Raw genomic sequence first — 23,198 nt, 5'->3', positions numbered from 1 at the left:
TCAGAGTCATTTCCAGGGAGTCGTCTCTTCTCATGAGGTGGCCAAAGTATTGGAGCCTCAACTTCAGGGTCTAAGCTTATGAGTAGGAGTAGGCAAATTACCACCCTACAGATGTTACACAGCTGCACGTCACCTCAGTATAACCAGTGGTAAGGCATGCAAAGGGTTGTGGCCCACCAACATCAAGAGAATGACGTTGAATTAGATTAGATAAACAGCATCTAGGATATTCAGTTATTAAAGCAGCTTTAAATAATCCTGTCTTTACCAGCTCTCTAAACATAAGGAGGGAAGGAGCCTGGTGTATCTCTGTCAGCACTCCCCTCCCCCCCCCCCCCGAGACAAAGGGCCACAGCCAAATAGGCATGGTTGCTTGTATTCGCCTTTTAGGCCTCCCTTGGTGTGGCCACTTTTGACGACATAGACTGAGAGGAATTGTTGGAATGGAGAGCTGATATCTAGGGGAAACATTCTGGCAAATATCAAGGTTCTAAACTATTAAGGGCTTTATAGGTTATAACTTAGTAACAGAACTAGACATCAAAGGATAAGCATGTTCCAGAAGTGTCTAGCTTCTTCTTATTCTTGAGTTTATTTAATTAATGTATGTATGTATGTATGTATGTATGTATGTATGTATGTATGTATGTATGTATGTATGTATGTATGTATGTATGTATGTATGTATTTATTTATTTATTTATTTATTTATTTATTTATTTATTTATTTATTTATTTATTTATTTATTTATTTAAAATTGTAAACTGCCCCATTAGTGCAACACACTATTCTGGGCAGTTTACAACATCCCACCTCAGAACATCTGGAGTAAACAACTTGTCCTTCCCAAGTAACTTCTGGTTACACAACCAGACAAGACTGATTTCTACTAGTTGGTTCTTTCTTCCAGGTGCCTTCTAAGAACCTGTGGTGTCTATCAGAAGCTAGCAGCAGCTTAAAAAGTAGGCATCATGAAAATATTGATGTATATCACATGAAATCTCCTAATCATGACAAAGGTCTTCTGCATGAACACGGCAGTTGGGGATTCCAGCCAGCCCCCACTTCATTCCTTTGCAAAGGAGCTGTAAGTGGGTTTGGCTGAACATGACTTCAGCGCTATATGAGACTGAAAACCCCGATAAAGAAGTGTTCCTAATCATGTCAAGCTTTGTAACCACATTCACTGAAATGGTTCCCTCTAGACACTTATAAAAAGAAACAACTGATAAACGACAGGCAGGCAACATGAGACTAATTGATGTGGTTAGATTTTTGAAAAAATGAAAAACAGCCTTGGCAAACTGTGGTTTTAAGAGTGGGAAGTGTGCCAAACAACCTGTTTCTTTCACAATTGTGAAAATGAAGTTACAAATGCCTAGCATCATTTCTTCTATGGGAAGGACATCAGCTGAGAGGCAGTTTAAACAAGACACTGGACAGGACAGAACGTGGGTTAAGTACATTGACATGCATTCTTCTTTTGAATGAAAGGGTAGGCAACTAAGGGCCACACATTCACAAGTGCACCCACTCCAATAAGCCATCAACACATGAAAAAAAGCTTTCCAAAGGTTTCCTCCCAGAAAGATTCCTCATGCCTATCCTTTATATACACACACACACATTCATTCATTCATTCACTCATTTCATTTCATTTTTACGCTACTCTTCTGGTTAACGTTACTTTAAAGTTACTTGAATTGCAGGAGTGTGGCCTCATTGAATGATGAAAGAGAAATATCACGTGGTTAAAGAATGTGTAGTTTGAGCCTGAGCTTTGGACCTAATCTAATGAGCCCTAGAAATGTGTGATTAGACCTAATGGCTGTCTTCAAGGAATATGTTGATGCTATATTAATTTCCAGACTTGGGATCAATGGTGCAGCATGGGGTGGGGGCTACAGAGGTGGTCGGCCTGGGCACAACATTCTTAGGGGCATAAAGGCCGCCCTACCTGGCACATTCCTGCAGCCACTCCTCTTCTCTCCTTCCTGGCAGTCAGTGTTCAAGCCACCAGGGGTACTGGGCCCACTATTACCAGTGTCACCAGCACAGACCTTGAGCAGCTCTGCAGTTACTTCATGGCACCACCACCTCAAAGAAACAACTTCCGCTTGCTCCATTTTGGACACCAGATTCTTATCTCAGGACACAAAAGTCAAAAGTGTATGTGGCTAGAATTATCTGCTGTTGAAAAGGCCAGAGGAGAACAGAGCCAGCTGAGAAAAGGACAAAAAGATGCCTATGCAAACATGCAGCAGCATCAAACTTGTCCGGTATTGAGTTCCAAGGTCAAGCATGCATAGCATGGCATATTATTTGGAGTCCACCCTTTGCCTGATAAATTCTGGATTTCTATAGCTTTGGGTTGACCATTTCTTAGGAAATATGTCCCACAGAACTCAGTGGCACTTACTTAAGAGTAATGACATTTTAATCATGCAGTTAAAATGGAAATCTTCATAAACCACTTCAACATCTGTCATAGAATCAGCTGATCTGATCCCCATTTCGAGTCACTCTCTCCTGTAGGATCTTTTGCCTACCCTTCTGGCAGAGATAAAGTAGCTGGATTTCTCTACACCACTCCTGGGCCACCAGCTCCAGCCTGTAGAGGCCACAATTCAACGCCGAAACAAAAATGATGCTAATTCAATTCTGTGACAGCACCATTATGCCTGTCAAGGTGGAATTGAGGCAAAACTGATGTCCTCTGAAAGTGCTGGAGGCCATGATAGCACTGTCACTGTGAAACTGTATCAAAATAGGCTATTCAGACAAGGGGGCAGGGAAAATAAAGGAAAGTGTCCCTAGGAGACCACACATTCACAGCTTGTATAAAACTCATAATTTTGTTGACCTCAAACTGTCCCATCAAGTGCTACCCAGGGATACTGGGAATTGAGATTTTCTAGAACTGGTTTTCACAGCCTAAAGGGAAAAAGGGTGGGGGCCCTGCATAACATCATAACAGCAAAGTATGTAAACCCTGATTTGGTTTGTCCTTGCATAGAAAACAAGGCAATGAAAATCAACAAATAAATATTCTCCTCAGTGCAAAACAAGGAAATTTCTCTTAGTGATTTCAGAGAGAATGTGCGGTGCATATGTCTGAGACTTTTTTTGCACATTTATATTTTTCTATAAAATATGAAAAATGGAAAAATGCACTGTTGTCTCACTGCATGAACTATTATAAGTAGTAGTAGCAGCAGCAGCACTGAATTGCTTTTTGTGCTTATTTTTGTGCTTGCTGTGTATTTGTGTGTATGCATACACACACGCATGCACACACACACATGCACACACACACACACACACACACACGTACACACACGGGCACACACACACGGGCACACACACTTAGCTTCACAAAGTAAAAAGAGTTTATGTGCAAGAAAATTTGCATATATTGAGAAAACTGTGCTCTGGGGGGGAGCGGCGGCTGCATAGGATCTCAGACTCTCAGAAATTTTTCGTGGGGTTTGGTAGTTTTCCAGTGTGTTTTCGATTGTGCTAAAACAATATGCTCAATGCTAGGATCTTTTTGTATCCCTGTCAGATCCCTTTTCAGGTCCCTATTTCAATGATCCCATATTCTTATCTTAGTAGTTGAGAACTTTGTCACAGGGGACTTACCACATTAAGCCAGCAGATAAATGTATGGAAAAGTAATGAAAAGTGGAGGAGTTTTGTACATGGCCTTCCTAAAGCCAACACAGAGAAAGGCTCCTCAGCCTGCAGGTCCTGAAACAATTTGCTAGGTGATTTCAAAATGGCTGAAATAAAGGAAGAAATAGGACCAGAAAAGGTACCTAACAGTACAAACCTAATTCAAAGATGTAATGGCTGTAACAGATTAGGAATGGACAGAAGCCTTATTGGTTGATACAACTGCCATTGTGCTGTAAGAGCTGCCTTTCTGCTGATATCAGACATCTACCAGCCATTTCTTCATTTTGGGCTAAGATCAGCCAGTAAAAGAGCCAGAAAGAAGTAGGGTGAGGAAGAAGCTGAACTACACAAGATTCAGATCACCTTCTGCCCGGAGACACAGCTGCTAAAGGCCTTTAGCCAATGTGAATGCTACTGCTACATGCAATCAAGGCACTTCCAAGTTATTTATTTATTTATTTATTTGTTTATTTAATATACTACCTATCTGACAGCCAAGGCCACTCTGGGCATTTTATAACAAATAACAAAAAACAACAACAGAGTAACAAAATAGCAAATCAAAAATCATAAAGTGAAGTGAAGATAAAATTATAATGCAATAAATATAATTAAAAGCATAGAAAAATGAAAAGTTATGGTAACCTTAATAAGGTATTCAAGGTATGTAAAGATACCCAAGGAGAGGCTCATCATTCACAGACTTACAGACACACCGGGGGGGGGGAGAGAGAGACTGAATGGCTTAGATGAGATTTGAACTCATTTTTCCTGAGTCCTAGCCTGTCTGTCCACTACATCATGCTAGTTCTATGGTGAGTGTGATCAAACATTCCTTGACTGGAGGGGCTTGGATTCAACCCAACCTTTGCTGGCCTATTGTCACCTCGGCTGGCCATTAGTCATCTTGGTAAGCTGGGATTGCATTTTCAGGAAGCAAAACAGGGACTTACTTTTTTAGTCCCAGAACAATCCCTCAACAACAGACAAGCAACCATCATCTTCCTTTGCAGCAAACACGTGCACGGAAATAATAATGAGAGAAGGAGGTTTGGTCCTTAGCAGCTTCCCTGTGTCTGTTTAAGAAGCCTACCTTCCATTTGGAGAACACATCTTGCATTCTCTTCTTCTTTAGTGGGCAAACCCACATATTTTCCTTATGCACACTGGAATATCTGGAGGAACAAACAATTCTTTCCACATACCTGAGCCGACAATCAAGCTCTCAACAAGGAAGCCAGGCATCATCATGAAAAATTCATGCCACTCTAAACACCACAGAGTATTTTCTTCAGTTCTGTGGATCAATAGTATGGCATCTTTTCAGGCATCATCTCAGTGGATACCTTTCATCTCTTTGGGGCAGAGTGAGCAACAACAACTGCTTCAGAGACATTGAGTCGGGATCAGGAAAGTAGTCCAGAGACAGATCTGCATCTGAGATGAGCTGCTGATACACTAAACATTTGAAGTGGGTCATTTCCAGTATAGGGCATGGAGCCAGCTCCAGAAATTTTTCCCCCTTTAATTGGTGTCAGATGGCCAAGTGGCCTCCTCATTCATGCACTCTTTTGATCTCAAATAGATAGTCTTTCAATGTGTGTTATATTTTCAAGGTAAGGTACTGCATTGCGGTTTCCAACCAGCAGAGGACCAAGCTGGCTAGTGATTGTTTCTTATTTCAATAAGTAAATCTCTGAAGGGACTGAAATATGTGCATGATGTATTCTATTTTCCCCCAGTCTGTTTCATAAGCTGTTCTCTGAAACACAAAACTCAATCACTCCTACATCAAGTGAGTTGTCTGCAATTTAAGTTTTTAAAAGTTCAATAAGTACTGCAAATATTTTCAGTCTGATGTGGCATCGCTGTTGCAGAAAACTGTACCAGAATGCATAGGTCCCCACTAGACATGGGGGAAAATATAAAAATGAATCACAATTCTTCACTTCCTATTTGTGAGTTCTGGAAACCCTCATGAATAGGAAGGGACAAACATGCACCCTTTATATTAATCCATTCATCTCTCTGCCTATGCCTGCATGGATCAGATGATCTGCACAGGCATAGGCAGAGAGAGGAAGCCTGACTGAAAGGAATCAGCAATATTTCTCCAGCCGCATTGCTTGCTCAAAATGTCATCCAGCAAAGCTGTTTTGGGTGGCCTGGGAACTTCTTCAATCGGGAAATCTGGTGGAAGTCCCAAACTGCTCATCAACTCGCTGTGATGAGTTTGCCATTCATTTTGAGGGAAACATTGTTCAGCTTTGCAGTGGGTTGGACTCCACCATTACTGCAAAATCAGAGGATGTGTCCAGTGTGCCATGCTTAGGTCAAATATTAATGGATGAGTCTCAATTGTTGAGACCTGAGCATGTGGAAAGGGTGCTTGGATCTGTCCGTTCTGCCACCACTCCACTCGATCCTTGCCCATCTTGGCTAATTGGAAAATCTGCCGGGAGGGGGGGTAGCACTTGGGTCCAGGAGGCCATGAACGCCTCTTTGAAAGAGGGAGTGGTCCATACCACTTTGAAAGAGGCCACTCCTTAAAAAGCCTAACCTGGACCCAAGGCTGGTGGTTAACTATTGAACAGTGGCAAACCTCCCTTATTTGGGCAAAGTGTTGGAGCGGGTTGTGGCCGGACAACTCCAGGCGCTGCTGGATGAAATGGATTTTCTGGATCCATTTCAATTGGGTTTCAGGCCAGGTTTTGGTACGGAGACTGCCTTGGTTACCCTGTACGATGACCTTTGCCGGGAGAGAGACAGGGGGAGTGTGACCCTGTTGATACTCCTGGACCTCTCAGAGGCTTTTGACACCATCGACCATGGTGTCCTTCTGGATAGCCTGGCTGGTGGGAGTTGGGGGCACTGCTTTACAGTGGTTCCGCTCCTTCCTGGCTGACTGTGTCCAGAGGGTGGTGCTGGGGGACAGTTGCTCTGCCCCATGGCATTTATGTCGTGGGGTTCCTCAGGGCTCGATACTGTCCCCCATGCTGTTTAACATCTACATGGAACCACTGGGAGCGGTCATCAGGAGGTTTGGGCTGAGGAGTCAGCAATATGCTGATGACACTCAGCTCTACCTCTTGTTTTCCACCAATTCAGGTGAGGCAGTTTCTGTGCTGAACTCGTGTCTGGACCTGATAATGGACTGGATGAGGGTTAATAAATTGAAACTCAGTCCAGACAAGACAGAAGTGCTGTTAGTGAGTGCTTCATTGGACAGGCTGGAGGGCCATTTCCCTGCCCTGAATGGGGTTGCACTCCCCCTAAGGAACAGGGTCCACAGCCTGGGGGTGCTCCTGGACCCCAGTCTAACTCTGGAAGCCCAGGCAGACTCAGTGGCCAGGGGCGCCTTCCTTCAGGGGCGGAAATTGTACCAGCTACAGCCCTACCTGGATGAGCGGAGTCTCATGACAGTTGCACACGCACTGGTAGCATCTTGTATAGATTATTGCAATGTGCTCTACGTGGGGCTGCCTTTGAAGATGGTCCGGCGACTGCAACTGGTCCAGAATTGAGCTGCGTGGTGGGGCCACTAGGGGACATATCAAGCTGATTCTGATTAAATTACATTGGTTACCAGTTGCTGGGCCCAATTCAAAGACATATGAAGCCCTAAACAGCTTGGGCCCTGGATACCTGAAGGACTGCCTCCTTCCATATGAACCTACCCGGCAGTTAAGATCTAGCCAGGGGGCCCTTTTGAAAGAGCCGTCCCTCAAGGAGGCAAGAGGGATGGCCTGTAGACAAAGGGTCTTTTCGGCAGCTGCCCCCAGACTATGGAATGCCCTCCCGACTGAGATTCATCTGGTGCCGACGCTGATGACTTTTCGGCACCAGGTCAAAACCTTCCTGTTCCAGAAGGCTTTTAATTGAAATAATATCAACTGTGGGTCCTGATGGCAAATTTTAGAGTATCTATTTTAATTGTATTTTAATTGTTTTATCTTTTTATTGTATTTTAACTGTATTTTAATTGTTGTAAGCTGCCCAGAGACCTTTGGGTAGAGTGGGCGGCATATAAGTTAAATAAACAAATAAATAAATTCCCTAAGGGAAACCACAGGCTTGAGTTTGCAGGAGCTGAGGACAGGACATTTTGGAAATTGCTCATTCATGGGGTCACCATACATCAGGGGCAACTTGGTGGCATATCACGACAAACATAAATCTTAGAGATCCAGTGTCACATAGTGGATATACTGACAGACTAGAACTCAGCCAACCTGGGTTCAAATCCTTGATTGGATATGAACACTCAATGGTTAACAACAATTGTTAAAACATTCCTTCATGGCCCACATACTTTAAAAATATCTCACAATATGTTGGATGCAACTTGGCAGCACATAACAATAACAACTGAATTTACTAGATCCTTTTCATGATACTATTGTAAGAGATGAAGAATTTGTGGTCTTTCAGATGATGTTGAACTTTAACCCCATAATTCTCAATCACCATGCATGAGTGGAGTACAATGAGAACTGGCATCTGACAACATATAGCGGGGTCACAGATTTTAAGGCACTCATTACTCGCTCAGTTTAGTATCTCTTGTAAATTTATTGAGCTTTCCCTTTGTATTGTCATGTGTACTTCCAGTTATGTATAAAGATGTGGAAGAATGCTAAGCCCAGGAAACAGTTTTATGGTATTTCATGTGTCACTTCTCTACATATTGACTTTGACTAACAGCCATGCACTTTCTGGATATATGGCAGCCACCAGCTACAAATCCACCTAACAGTAGCACTGTCAAGTTCACATTCTTTTAAAAGCATGGAGGGAAGTAAAGTTAGTCAAATATGATTGGCTCTTGAAAATGACCACATGGCATCTATGTATTCATACTGTGTGTGAATATATTTGTGTGCTTTCAAAATGCTGACAATTGTGTGTTCTAGATGATTTACATATATTAGTCAGTTGCCTGGAATCCCCTTCCCTACAACCCACCATTGAGTTGGCTGCATTGTGTTGTGTTCCTGGCATGAAGGACAGTCTAGATAAAAACACAGGCAGCTTCCAGATTTCCTCTTGTTTTTATCCTCTTCCTCTCTGATCATCTTGGAAAATCTGGCTCTAAGGACCAGGCTACACCACAGAAGAAACAATTATGTTCTTTCCCTAGAAAATGAAGGGAGCTACAATAATGATTCTGCATATCTCCTTTCAAATAAAAATTAGGAAATGCTGTGCTGCACTCATTTGTTATCTTTCCTTGTCTAAACATGTGGAATATTGTTTCTGAGTTAAAATACTGTCTTCTGTCAATATAAGTCCTTTGAGCACAAAAGGAACCAGAAGGGTGCTCTTTATATTTTCTAATTAACCAGCCCAAGTACAAATATTAAGAATTCTTGGTTGATGCTTGACGTTGTGACAAAACAGCTTGACTCTGCAACAAGACAGCAGCAGGAGGATGGAGCTCCATCCTCTGAGCTGAATTTCAACACCCCACCCCGAGGGTTAAAACCACTCTGAAGATGTGGTGAAATGGGGCAGAAGCCTGTTGATCATGGGGGGGATGGCGGTTACCACATTTGATCCAGGAAACTCCCCAATCAACCACCAAGTGGAAACAAGCAGCTGAAACATAGTCAAAGCTATGTTTTTTTCCTGTAGTGATGTATGGAAGTGAGAGCTGGACCATAAAGAAAACTGACTGCCGAAGAATTTATGGTTTTGAATTGTGGTGCTGGAGGAGGCTTTTGAGAGTCCCCTGGACTGAAAGGAGAACAAACCTATCAGTTCTAAAGGAAATCAATCCTGAGTGCTCACTGGAAGGACAGATCCTGAAGCTGAGGCCCCAGTACTTTGGCCATCTCATGAGAAGAGAAGACTCCCTGGAAAAGACCCTGATGTTAGGAAAGTGTGAAGGCAAGAGGAGAAAGGGATGATAGAGGATGAGATGGTTGGACAGTGTCACCGAAGCTACCAACATGAATTTGACCCAACTCTGGAGACAGGAGGGCCTGGTGTGCTCTGGTCCATGGGGTCACGAAGAGTCGGACACTAAACAACAGCAACAAATCAGGGTAAAGGCATAATATGGTAAATTGAAGCTAGATATAAGGATGAGGTAAAACAAATAGTACTTAATGAACATGTATTTGATACTACATTGATACAGATATGATCAAAAATGTGGAGATAGAAATGGCTAAACAATTATATAAAGAAAATCTGTATAAAATGCTTTAGATTTATTTATTTATTTATTTATTTATTTATTTATTTATTTATTTATTTATTTATTTATTTATTTATACCCTGCCTATCTGGTCATTGCGACAACTCTAGGCAGCTACCAGACAAATAAAAAATACCGTATTTTTTGCTCCATAAGACGCACTTCCCCCCCAAAAATATGGGTGGGAAAATCCGTGCGTCTTATGGAGTGAAGGCAGCAATTTCATCCCTGCTGGCCCCGTGGGGGGGGAGCGTCGCAAGGGTCCGGGTAAGCCTTCCAGAACACTTGCAACGCTCCCCCCACCCCTCACAGGGCTAGCATGGGTGAAATCGCCAGCTTCCAGGTCCTAGGGAAAGTATTGCCCTCCGGACACCCAACATGGCGCCGGCGTCCCAATACCCCTGAGACCTCACAGGTGCCCTCAGACAACCGCAAACAACCCAGCGCTCTCCTGGCGATCTTCACTCCAGGCTCTCCGTCGGGACCCACGGCATCGGGAGGATCTCACTGGTCTCCAGTCCCCTGCATCCTTTTCTGACGATGCCCTCCGGATCAGGCGAGGAACCTCCGAGCTCCGCCGAGCAGCCACCAGCCGACCCCGCACTTCTGAGCTCCAGCTCCATCCACCCTCCGCACTCACTCCACCGCCCGCTCCGACTCACAGCAGCAGCCTCCGACTCAGAGCTCTTCCCGAGCACACACCTCAGGGCTTTTAGGTCAGGTAGGAGAGGGAGGCTGTTCAGAGGAAGAAAATTAAAAATTAAAAGAGCAAAAAATAGTTCAGGGAGATAGGGAAGCAAGCCGGGGCGGCAGCAGTGAAATCGCTACCCGGTCACCACCGGCGCCATCTTGAAGAGCTATTAGTTATTATTGATATAAAACACAAAGTTGGTTGGTTAAATCACCTCTAAATTATATAGATTTGACACCAGAATTACTTTTACTATGTATGTTATTAGAAGATTTTGAGAACATTGTATACCATAAGAGCAATATTATGACAATATTGTGCACTAAAATACACACATGAATGGTTTAAATGTTTTAAAAATGTATAGATTTTGAAGGGACAACTAAGAAGACACCAAGACACAAAAAACAAATAATTATAAGCAACCCATGTAACACGATGTTTAACGAGCACAAATTCAATGTAGATATATTGAAAAACTAATAAAATGGGTTTTTTAAAAAAAATTCTTGGTCAACAAAACAATATATTTTCTGGACAACAGTATGCTCCTGCTTTTCCACCACCAAACCCCAAACTCAAGGACCCTGAGCTGGCAAACACATCCTCGAAATCTAGATCCAAATTTTGCCCCGAAACCACTAGACCATTCTTGACATCCTTATGATGGAAGCCTGCTAGAATATAGGAAATTCAGGGTATGTTTTCATTTCCCAGAATGTGAAGCAGGACTCTGGGAGGACAGACAAGGAAGAACTGAAAACGTCCACCATGTCCTTGTATCTCATTGGCCTTCAGAAAATTAGCCCACTAGAAGACATGGGATGCCGCACATTATACAGTTTTCTTCTACCCATAGTTACTACAGTAGCAGTCTAATCAGTACGGACCATCAAGCAAGTCTTATAATTATGATCATTTTTTCAGAGATGAGTGGAAGGCATTCCTGTTTAGCATAATATCTAAGCCTAACCTCCGAGCAGCTTGTTGATTTCTGCATGATGTCCTGTTGAGCAATCAGTCACTGTCCACTTGAATACAAAGTTTAAATGCCAGCACAGCAATGGGGAACATCAGTCTTCATGTTGTGGGGGGTGGGGGGTGGGGAGGTGGCAGAGATAAAATTGCAGTTACTCTGTCTGCAAAACACCCTGAAGATCTATTCCAATGCAGCTGTGTCATTCTTTCGGACCTCAAGTCTATATGGCTGCTGATCTTCCCATTATATTTCTTATAATCAGCATGCCGTTCCTGTATTATTCTCTGGACATCAAACAGATGTGACACAGCTCTCTCGCTTTCTCTTCCGAAGTGTTACACCATCCTCATGGCTGACAGCTAGTTTCTTAGCCTAAATAAAGGGACAAATGAATTAGTTGGATTGGAATGTATGTCAAAGCAGGTTCCAAAATAATATGATAATCAGGATCTTCCTGGTAATCATCACTGAAGTTTAAGGAGAACAACTAATGACATTAGCTACTCTTTTTCACACTCAGAGGCAACAGCTGAAAAGGGTACAATGAGTTCTTCAGCTATTTTCTGATAGAAATAACAGACTAGATCTCTGGCTTGTTTTCAATAAATAAATAAATAAATAAATAAATAAATAAATAAATAAATAAATAAATAAATAAATAAATAAATAAATAAATAAATAAACTTTAATCCTAGCAGCACAGATGAATTTTAATGATCCCTGGGAATTTTCCCGAGTTTCACTGATGACAATTTCTTTAAATCTGCCACTGAAGAAGAAGAAGAAGAAGAAGAAGAAGAAGAAGAAGAAGAAGAAGAAGAAGAAGAAGAAGAAGAAGAAGAAGAAGAAGAAGAAGAAGAAGAAGAATCTGTGGTGGTGTAGGCTGCTAATAATAATAATGGCATCACCTTACCCTTCCTCCTAGAAACATACGACAGCTAACAAGCTACATAAAACACCAGTTAGAAACATAATTTATAAATATCCAGAGTCACAAATTACAAATATATGGTAAAATATAGTAAAGATGGTACTAAACTGCAGCAGTAGGGGAAATATTAAACACTTATCTGTCACAGAGGGAAAACTTGCCTGAAATGAAAGGTCTTGGCCTGCTTGTGGAAGAACAGCAAAGATGGGGCCAATCTGGCCTCTTGTGGGAGGGAGCTCCAAAGTCTAAGAGCAGCAATAGAGAAGGCCATCTCCGATGTCCCCATCAAATGCAGCTGTGACTGTTGGGACTGAGATAAAGGCCTCTCCTGATGATCTTAATACCCTGAGCAGGCTTATAATGGAAAATGCAGTTCTTGAGATAGCTTGGACCCCAGCCATTTAGAGCTTTATAGGTTGAACCAGCACTTTGAATTGTGCCCAGAAAAAGATTGATAGCCAGTGAAAATAAAGCTTAAATTATAGCAGTTTGCCATGTATGCATTTAGAAGACTGGATTAGACATCTTGGATTATCCAGTGTTTAAAATTCATAGCACATTTGTCTGATGTGAGAAGCCAATATAGTCTTTAAGCTTACAGAATATAGCAGAAGGCAAGAAAATCAAAATAATAACCACAATACTCTGGCAGTGAGTATTGTGTACTTCTTATCAGAGTAAACAAATTTAAAACAGGAACTTAAAGGACACTAATTAAAATATTCATAAGCATTTGTGTAAAATGTGAACTGCATATGAGGATTCGTGTGCACTTCTTTATCCTGAAATGGGAGAAAATGTTTTATGTCATTTGCTTAAGCTCTGAGAAAGGTAAACATTTACCTATCTGGTATGTTTTCCTCTATCTAGTTCAGCAGCTGTGGGTGAAAAAGAATACACAGTAGGCTTCATAGCTGAAGAAAGCTTGAACCTAAGTTTATTTAGGTTAAGCACAACAGCTTTCAGAAAGCTGAGAGAAATTAAATAAGGTTACTCCTTTGTTTCCCCCCTAACAGACTTACAGGATACTATAAACAGAGAGGGAGTAACTGACCCAGGATCATACAGTGAACTTGGTGGCCGAGCAGAGCTTTGAACATAAGTTCCTCTGGGCTCTCTAGCCACTAGACTTCCCAGCCCTTTTTTGATGAGTAATCCCATAACAATGTTATCAGATCAAAAGCAAGAATGGATAACTATGCCAATTTCATTTTCACCTTTTAAAAAAAATCTCAAGTTCTTTCAATCTGTTTATGAATCAAAGTGCAAATTTAGTAAGCTCTTGTCCAGAAACAGAACTAAATTAAATTCAGCCTGCAAAGGTTCACAGTGTCCCTGGTTTGCCATGCTACTGCGAAAGATGAAAAATAGATGTGGGAACCTTCAGCTCCACATGAAACAGGTTAGGATGTGTGCATGAACTCACAAGGAAGGACACTTCCTCTAGGGTGTACAGATGTACCAGGAGAGCCTTATATTTGTTTAAATTGGCTAGCATAGTCTGTCAATTTTTCAAGCCTCCTATAGAATGCATTCCTGCCACTTAGGCAGCCACTGTCTTATTTTTCACAAAACAGAATATAATAGGCTTGAATAAAAAAAGAGAACAGATGACCTTGTTTTATTGGTGTTAAGATATTAGTACTCATTGTTGCACATTTGAAGGGAAGACCAGAAAAAGGTCTCCAGATCCTGAGATCAATACTAGTAGTTACCCATCATAACAAACAACTATGCCATCAATTAATAATCTGATAATAGACCTATTTTTCTCATCAGCCTTGATATACTGTATGTTTAAATTGACCTGCTAGATTTACAGTTTCTTGTACTTTCATTTCATCCTACCACATAGGAAATGAAAGCAGGACACTTGGAGGCACCTTTATTTGATCTCTACAACAGTCTTGAGAAGTAGATTAGTGTGAGAAGAATTGAATAGCTGAAAGTAATCTGTTAAATTCTATAGCTAACTGAATCTTTCTATCTCTGGGTCTCCCCAGCTCAAGTTGAACAAATAGCGGTCACACCCTTCTAGATACAGTCATGCAGAATTTGGGAAGAAATAACTTTTCTGTCATTTTCTCATCATTTTTACTATTTATACATACTTATTGGAGAGTAGATATCACACAGAATAATTCATTATAGATACGTTTTCAATAAAATCATGAACATATATATAAAGTGTAGAACTGTATATACAATATATATTTAGATGGGCAGAACCATTTGATTTTTACAGTTTATGCAAATATAGGATGGTGATGTGACCACAGACAAAATATACAGAAAGCAGAACAAATGTCTGCAGCCAGCCTGGATATGGGATTAAGGTAATCGAGAACAATTAAGAGACATGGAAATGATATTGAAAAACCACTAATTTTTAAATAGGTGGGGTGACAGTGGCTAGGCATTTAGGAAGGACTAAAGATACCTGGACAAACATTATGCATTTGAATTATGGCTTCAAAATTTGTTTTCTCTCACTGAAACCACAGGTACTAATAAAATGTTGGCGCAAATTCAATACCTTGGAACAATGGAGGCACTACACTGTATGGAGTATCCAGTTGCATCTCGTTGCAGTGACTATGTCCACTTGCTGAAGCCACAAAATGTAGAATCAGAGGGACATGTGGGGTGGGGTGGGAGTATGACATGACCAAAGCTTGGAAAAATTCCTTTTTGTGTGACATATCCCAGAATCTCCAGCATGTAGGCCAACCTCTGTAACCTTCTGCAAAGTTAGATTATGTACCAATAGAGATGCAGATAATGTCAATAGGTTGGGTCCCATGCTTGTAGAATAAAGCTACCTAGAGTGAATGCCCTGGGTCTAAGCTGTCTGAACAAGGTCCTATCAAGATACAATATCTCCATTTACTTTATCCTCTAATACAGGCTTGTCCAACCTGCGGCCCAAGGGCCGCATGCGGCCCAGGTCGGCTCATAATGCGGCCCAGTGCAATTTTTAATTTTTTAAGAAATTCCAAAGTTTCAAGTTACATTGCCGGTGCTTGTGGCCGGAATGCGGCTGGGGCACGTCACAATGGTAGGGGGGGAGAGAGGGAAGGAAGGAAGGAGCAGGAGTGGAGGGGAGAGGGTGGCTGTGTGACTGCATTGCGCCATCCCCGTCAATAGGTGGACCCCCTCCCGGCCCCATAAAGCCACCGGAGTCGAAGCTGGCAGCCTCTGCTGTCTGAGATCGCAGCTGCCGGTAAGCGCGCTTGGAGCGGGGCTGCGGAGGATGTCTAGGGCTGCCCCCCCCAATGTGGCCCAAACCAAATTTATGTGCCGCCCAAACAAAATTTTCATCTTCTAATGTGGCCCAGGGAAGGTGAAAGTTTGGACATCCCTGCTCTAATAGATAGTTAGTGCAATCTCTTTGCCAGCATCAATCATATGGTGTGATTGATGGGTGGAGTTAAATCTATCCAAACCACATACATACTAAGGGAGCAAGGAACAATTGTCCTGAGCAACAGTTAATTTACAGACTCCAGCAAGATCCTGAGAAGCATGAAATGTAGGTGTCTACTATGAAAATGTTTTCTCCTGTGTTGAATTTTCAGCCATGATCAAAACTGGCACAGAAGTTGCTTTCATCACCAAAGCAACCAGATAAATGCTTTCAGTTTTGCCAGCAGAGCACCCAGCCGATGAGTATGTTCTCCCTCCTTCTCTAATAATGGGAAAAGTGGTGTTTCATTCAAGACCCAGTTGCCCACAGTGATCACAAATCTCCATCACTGGATCCCCAGTTGGCCCTCACAGATTGGGATCTCTTGGGAAAGAAGAAAGCCCATGAGAAGAAATGGCACTGAAACTGGAACTGCAAAACGCTGTGAAGAAAGCACTGCTGTGAAAAATGTACTGTTATGAGGCTCTCATGGAGTACTGCAAACCTTAAAGTAGCATAGATGAAAATTCATGGCATTAGTACCAATAGTACCACCTGAAGTTGTTAAACTTTCACACAGAAACAGGAGATATCCAGCTGATGCCGACCTGTGGCTGTTAAGGCTCCTGTCCTCTGTCATCCACACTCTTTCTTTATCTGCTGTAGCAAGCAGGACTCCAATTTTGCAGCTTAGCAGGAGGGAGACAACTGTTGAATAGTGGAACACATACTTTGCATGCCCCAGGTCTTTGCTTCGGTCACTGGCATTCGTCTCAAGACCTGATTATATTTCTGAGATTGTCTTTCCCCCACACATACCTGAAAATGAAGTTTCCTTTGTAGAACCTTCCTCTGTTTAAAAAACCTCCTAGAAAGGAACTGAATATCAAACAGGGGTCTTAAAAGTCATTACCAGTAGTAAAATGCTAGTCTCCTTAGTATAATTACAAAGCCCAAATTGAAGATTTCTGAATAACAGTAATTATCACCGGCTGTGAAATATCACACTGACTCGCATAATTTGCAACTTACTAACCAACCAACCATTGTCTCTGAATTTTGATGCCATGTATAAATGTATAAAATGTATAAATGTATACAAATTTCTCATGTATCTTGTGCTTATGTCTGAGGAGGTGGATTTTATCCACAAAAGCTCACATTAAAATATAAAATATAACAACATTTTTGTTTTTCTTTTCTTTTCTTTTCACTTGATATTCTCTGAATATTCTGTATCATTTGGGGTGGAAGCTGCTTGCATTTTCCACTTCACTTCTAACATCCAGATCTGTGCTAGACTCAGTGGTGGTTGCCACCTCAAAGATCAGCAAGGGTAGCTAGGGTAGCAAGTACAGACAGGCACGAAATAAATCACAAAGCCCCCAAAAAACCCACAAATGGGACCATTTCAGGGGGCATTTCAGGTTGGTTTGGGGAAACACACCTGCCCAAAATGGAACCAAACTTCAAACTGTTATCAGTGTTGGTGATTCGTACGTGGACTTGCAAATCCCAAATCCCAGACCTGGACTGACTCTTCTCCCCCACCCTACTTCAAAGTTTGTAGAAAATTAGATTTGGACATCCAAGATATAGCTCCCTAAAGCTGATCCCCCCCCCCAGGAAAGTGCTCTTTAGCCAGCTGCTAAACAGCACTTTCATGGAGGACCTGCTTTGGGGACGGGTCATAACTCCAACATCCCAGATCCAATCGCCATCAAACCTGTAGGGGGTCTGAAGACTCTCTGAATCTAGCATCTTTAACTCATGCTAGGGTCGATCCACAGGTCCTGAAGTCCCAAATCACATGAACCAGGAAATGTTTCATTTCATCAGAAAGTTCGTGCACGTTCATGGTTTATAGTTTGTGAATAATGATGAACCATGAACCATCACAAAGTGTTGTTTTCCTGGTTCATGCCCATCTCTAGCAACATGTAAAGCAAAGCATATTTTGGGAAACAGCAGAAGACAGGTTAGTTTTCACTACAGCTGTGACCAACCCTTGGCCAAGAAACTGTTAGAAATTTGTCCTCACCCTGGAGAAATTTGATCTGAGGGGAAATTTTCTGCTGAAAAACAGGATAAAAATTGAACACCCTTCAGGGTGAATTCTGCTTTCCAAACCAATGAATCAGAGCCAAGACAGAGAGTGCAATTACACAGTAAGGGAAATGTGAAGATGCGCCTAGATTTCAGGATGGGTTGCAATGCCTTGCAACTTGACACAAAATAGGGATAAAAAGAAAATGCAGGTACAACTTAGAAAAACACAACAAAATCAAGGCTAGCCAATTTTCATATTCAGAGCATTAATGTGAATAGCCCATGCACACATGAGAATGTATTTGGGTAGAATTTCTCCATATAAAGGGGCAATCTGATTAGCTTGCCGTTCATTTTCACATGAAGAGTTCCGGTACTCATACATCTGTATTCATGCTCAGTTCTTTCACACTGATAATGCACAGATATGGCTGCTATGACTGCAGAAGGGAAGAGATGGTTACATTAAGTTATGTCATGATCCTCTTCATAAAGGGGACTTTTGAACAATTCTCCAGTAATATATTTTTCACATCACCATAATCTTTTGAGACTGAAGGATGCCTAACTAAGTAACTAACAATTCATTTAGCAATTCTGTTTTCAAAAATGTGCAAAATCATATACCCAAAACATGACTGATTGAGTGGTTTATGCATGCAGTAGGTTGGAAACGCTATCTAGTACATGCAACTGTAGTTGTTGGCCCAAAGTCAACTCAAACTATGCATGTTCGTCCCAAACCAACCACAGTCTTGTGTGGTGATCCCATGTGGCGTGATATCTCTCAACTACAATGTAGGCTGGGTGAGTCTATCTACAGATTTTAGAGATATACCTTCTCCTGCATTGTGCCTTTATGACCTGCACAAGGACCACCCCTGTTGGCTTCTGATAAGAATAAAAGATTTTAAGCTTGTTCACCCTGAACATGATTGAAATTACCTGAGACACAATGAAAATAGTATTTCATGCCCTCCAGAATGTTATGAAAACACAGGCTGAATAAAAAGCTGAACATTCCCTCTGAGAATTTTAAAACCTTGCAAATATGAAAAAAATGTGTTGCTTTTTTGCCTGTTAATCTAGGCCTGGAAATCATTTTGTGTCAAGTCATTTCGCTCCCAGCTGTTTGGCCTGAGGTGAATTGGCTTGCTTTCAAATTGACTACAAGTGATTTGAATCCCACCCACTAGTCTGTACAAAGGAATGGCATGGCCACATGGTGTTTCTCTCCAATACTGCTGTCAGCCTACAGACAAGAGGAAAAATAGAAAAAAGAGCCATCTGGGGAAATAAATAATGGCTATTTTTATACTGAGCTACAGGTAGGGGCAGAAATATTGCTCGGCACTTAAAAATCTGGTGGAGGCCCAGACCCAGAAGACAGAAATCTACATAAATGCAGCATAAATTATTATACTTGGAAGAATAGAGCTTGAGGCCCGAGAAGACAGATTTCAAGCCAAGCCTGATGGGCTCAGGCCCATCAACACTCCTGGGTAATGATTCTGACATCAACAATGCACTGTCCATACAAGTTGTGCTCTTCGTAAATACACCTGTGTCTCTATATACCAGATGCACATTGTCGAGATATTGCCGGGGTGGGTGGGAGGCATGGTGAGGCTGGATGAAAGAAGATCAAGTGCCAGAATGAGTGCTTGTAGTTCCTGAAATAGACAAAGAGCATCTGGATGATTGTGCCCACCAGATCCTTTCTCTTGGTTGATGGGTCAAAGTGGATACTGGATACCTTATGGTAACAGCTTGGAACTATAACCCGCACCGCCACTTGAGCAATGGCATACCTTTCTCTGCCTGCCCTCCATAGAGTAAGGATAATGTAATTTAAGTCTCTATACATCTACAGTAAAAGTGGGCAAAATGGAGCTTACAAGCTTATAAGAACCCTAAGTATGCTCTGAGATCACCTAACTTCCTAGAAACAATAATACCATGGAATATTGTTCCCCAAAAGCCTTGGGAGTACAATTTGCCATTCAAAGGTTGCCTTGGCTATTCCACACTCAAACAAGGCATGTATGTATGTATGTATGTATGTATGTATGTATGTATGTATGTATGTATGTATGTATGTATGTATGTATGTATGTATGTATGTATGTATGTATGTATGTATGTATGTATGTATGTATGTATGTATGTATGTATGTATGTATGTATGTAAACCAAAAATCACAGTGTGAAGATTGGAGAGACTGCAGTGCCTCAAGGTCTGATAAAGAGGGAGAAATAGCTCCTGAATCTTACCCATCCTGATTAATAGGAAAGTAAGATACCACAGTTTGAGATCAAGTCAGACAGACAGGGACAGTTAGCTTTGAAATCTGGAAAATCCCTTTTGGGGTCATCTCTCTGGGTCATGCAATGTTGAACAAGATAACTGCTTCTGGATGAAGCTGTAACATGTGTACCTTCATCTGTGTTCACCTGAGTGCATTTGTAGATCAGCTGTTACAGAACATTATCATCTCTTGCAATCTTTTCTTGCATAGGAAACCAAGCCAACCAGGAACATCTCAATGTTGGTTTTGTGTGTGTGTGTGTGTGTGTGTGTGTGTGTGTACAACTTTTGTGTCAGCAGTAGGACTTTGTCTGCTCAGAGGGAAACTGTACCATCATGTCACTAAGCTGGAAAAGAGGGAGTCACTTCTCAAGCACTTAAAATAGTTCCAGCAACAAATAGAAACCAGCTCACAGCAGCTTAAGGCAAAGTACCAAAAGCAAATGAAGGCCTGATAGCAACAAAGCCAATGGCTTATAGAGGACTTTGAGAAGGACATCCCTGATCAGTTTGGAAACTTTCCAAGCGCAGCTGATACTCTGGTGATTCAGCATGAGCAGGTGAGATTTCTCCTTGTCGAACTGTCACAAGGGCATCATATGAATGACAGGTACGTATCCTTCAATATTTACATACTGCCAGGAAGATATGGTGGTGAGCCTGAGACATTTTGTCACATGTGTAAATGGAATTTCCAAATAAAGGTGTTGGAGGGGGCTTTCCCATTTATCTGCTGCAGACTCTGGGGAAGAAAAAAAACAGCAAGAATTGAGAAGAGAGGGGGGGATTTGTTCAGGCGAGGGAGTTCAACTTTTGCATTTGTTGTCCTGTATCATATGTGAAGACACCATGTCTGGTTGTGCCTGAAGCTCAGAATCTGTGATTATTCTCAAGCTTTACAGCAAAGCAGTTTGCGTCTTAACTGCCAATTTGTTCAGAACAAATTAGTGGTCTCTGTTTCTCCTTTTCCATTTAGAAGTCTATGGAGAATGATTAGGGCAGTTAGGTAGATGCAACTGTACACATATATTATTATTGCTTAAGATTGTCTTTTTAACAGTTTCTTTTGTTTTGTTTTGTATTTTGAGCTTACTTTGCATTTCCCCCCAAACCGTTTAGTCCCATTCAGTATGGAAATCACAGATGCAGTGGAACCTGTACTTACAAACGTCCCTAACTACAAATGATCCAACTTATGAACAGCTCTGTTCACAAAATATTGCTTCTACTTGCGAACAGAGCTTCAAGATACGAATGGGAAAAAATGCGGGGAAGGCGGGGAAAGCGCAAAATTTGAACTTTCAGTTGACAGTTGGCCAACGAAGAGGCTGTTTGTCTGGAACAAGAAAGTGGATAGGGAGAGAGTCTTCAGACTGCCTGGTACTTCCTGGCATTGCCTGGTACTGTACTGTATGGACTGTATTTTTTTTGTTTTTTTATTTTAATTTTTATTTTTTGTCTTTTTTTAAAAACAGAGAGACTGCCTGTTCTGGGTGAGTGCATACACTGTACAGCATTTGCTGTACTGTACAGGGTCTTTTGCAGCTTTGTGGGGGCTAGGGCTAGGTGGGGGGGGGCTATGTTTCTGTGCCCTGATGGGTCTTGCAGTGTGGATTTAAAATGTAAAAAGTAGACTGTAACATTAAATTAAAATTAAATGTGAAAATTAAACTGTAATTTTAAAATGTAATTTTTTTTTTATTTATTGCATTCTGTGGCTTCCAGGGTTTGTGCACTGTAACCTCTCTGTTGTCTTAAAATGTGTGGGTTTAAAATGTGACTCCAAAGTCTTTTTTTCTTTGAGGATCTGTTTGCTGTAATAACGGTTGCTGGTTGTTGATGCAGGCAGGCTGTAAAATGCAGTTTAGACCCCACAGGCTTTTCCCCCTTAAAATCAGAAAATATTCTGTGACGGGCTGTGCTGGCGGTTGATGCAGGCAGACTGTAAAATGCAGTTTAGACTCTCTTTTTGTGATGAGGAGTTCTGTGCTGGAATAATGCTTGCTGGATTCTGTGGCTTCTAGGGTTTGTGTACTGTGACCTGTCTTTTGTTTTAAAATGCGTGTTTAAAATGTGGCTCCAATGTCTGTCTCTTTTAAAATTAGAAAATTTTGTTGCTTGTTGATGCAGGCAGGCAGGCTTTAAAATTGAGTTTAAAATGGAGTTTTAAAATGGAGTCTACTGTAGATATAAGGCTCTCCCCACCTTGTCTTATCTCTCTCTTCTCTCTTTTTGTGCTTATCAGCACAAAACTTTGTCTGAGGGGTCTGTGTGCCCCAGTGGTGACCTTCTTTCTTTCCTCTTCTCCCCATTTTTCCTTCCCTCCCTCCCCCCCTCCCTCCTTTCCTGCCCTTTTTTTACCTAAAATGTGCTTGGCTTGGCTTAGTTTTGTTTAAAAGCTGCTTGTTTTTAAAGGTGTTCTGTTTAGAAGGTGTTCCCTCCCCCTCCCTCCTTTCCTGACCTTTTTTTTTACCTTTCATCTTAGGTCAAAAGAAGAAAAATTCACCCCCTAGTGGTAGAGGATGGATTAACCGGCTTTGCTTTAGTTCCTATGGGAACTAATGCTTCTACTTGTGAACGACGCCTCTAGATAAGAACCAAAAAACAGCCGTTAACAGCATAAATGGTTTTTAATGCATTCCTATGGGAAATTTTGCTTCTACTTACGAACGTTTCAACTAACAAACATTTTCTGGGATGGATTAAGTTCATAAGTAGAAGTTCCACTGTATTCTTCCCTTCTCTTTTTCACTCTGCAATCCAACAGTACAGCAATTAGGTACATCCAAGAAAAAACAACAGACTCTTCATTTCTGTTGAAAAATGAAGATGGAAGAAGTCTTCCAGTTTGATGTCTACACTTTCAAACCTTCTTTCTCCCCATTTCCTTTTTTCCCCTTGCTGCTGCTTTGTGGCTTCAAGGGCACAGAATGTTTGGTGATTCAGAAAAAGT

This window comes from Pogona vitticeps, chromosome 1 (genome assembly GCF_051106095.1).
Source record: "Pogona vitticeps strain Pit_001003342236 chromosome 1, PviZW2.1, whole genome shotgun sequence".
NCBI classification, from domain to species: Eukaryota; Metazoa; Chordata; class Lepidosauria; order Squamata; family Agamidae; genus Pogona; species Pogona vitticeps.
The sequence above is the reverse complement of the archived record's forward strand: the minus strand, read 5'-3'. Positions refer to the sequence as shown.